Raw genomic sequence first — 888 nt, forward strand, 5'->3', positions numbered from 1 at the left:
CAAGTGTGCCACAGTCGGACGTCTGAGCGACATCGCAGAAAGGGCTTATATCAAAAGTAAATAACAAGTGTGCTACAGTCGAATGTCTGAGCGACATCGCAGAAAGGGCTTATATCAAAAGTAAATAACAAGTGTGCCACAGTCGGACGTCTGAGCGACATCGCAGAAAGGGCTTATATTGGAAGTAAATAACAATTGTGCCACAGTCGGACGTCTAAGCGACATCGCAGAAAGGGCTTATATTTCATCATTCATGTTTGATAAATTCGCAAGGATATAATACTCACAAGAAATATCCAACACATAATATAAATGGGTTAGTCCATCCACAGGAATAAACATTTAACCGGACTTAACACTCATTTGGTACACCAGAGTTTTTGTCACTGGGACTGACACTTGACGGAATAAAATGAACATAGTACTTGGACATGGATAAGATGATTTCAAGGATTTTTGACTCTGTAGAGTTTGTACTAAATTGCCCACAGCCAACGGATTTCCGTAGTCACGAAGGACTAGTTCCATTTACGGTATTTCAGAAGAAACACATCTAACCAGTACACACCCATTCCACCTCACGATGCCAGGAATCACCCTAGACAGCGTTCAAGAAAAAACTTTGAGACGGGGAGATCACAATCTCGAATAGCATGGGCTCAAATTTATATACGCGCGCTCTAAGGGGTGCCCCCCTCTCGGTCCCAACCGGAAACACCCATGCCCCCTGACCGGATGACTTGCTTTAATCCAGGGCCATGGAACTCTCATCACGACCTCTCAATTTGGTGTGTACCAGGAAAGTGGTTTGCAAATTACTCAGCCGTATCCCTTGTGGAAAACATGTGGTAGTACAGGAAGGGAAAACAGACGGGAACTGGACTGATT

The sequence above is a fragment of the Triticum aestivum genome, chromosome 2B (assembly GCF_018294505.1).
Source record: "Triticum aestivum cultivar Chinese Spring chromosome 2B, IWGSC CS RefSeq v2.1, whole genome shotgun sequence".
Classification (NCBI taxonomy): domain Eukaryota; kingdom Viridiplantae; phylum Streptophyta; class Magnoliopsida; order Poales; family Poaceae; genus Triticum; species Triticum aestivum.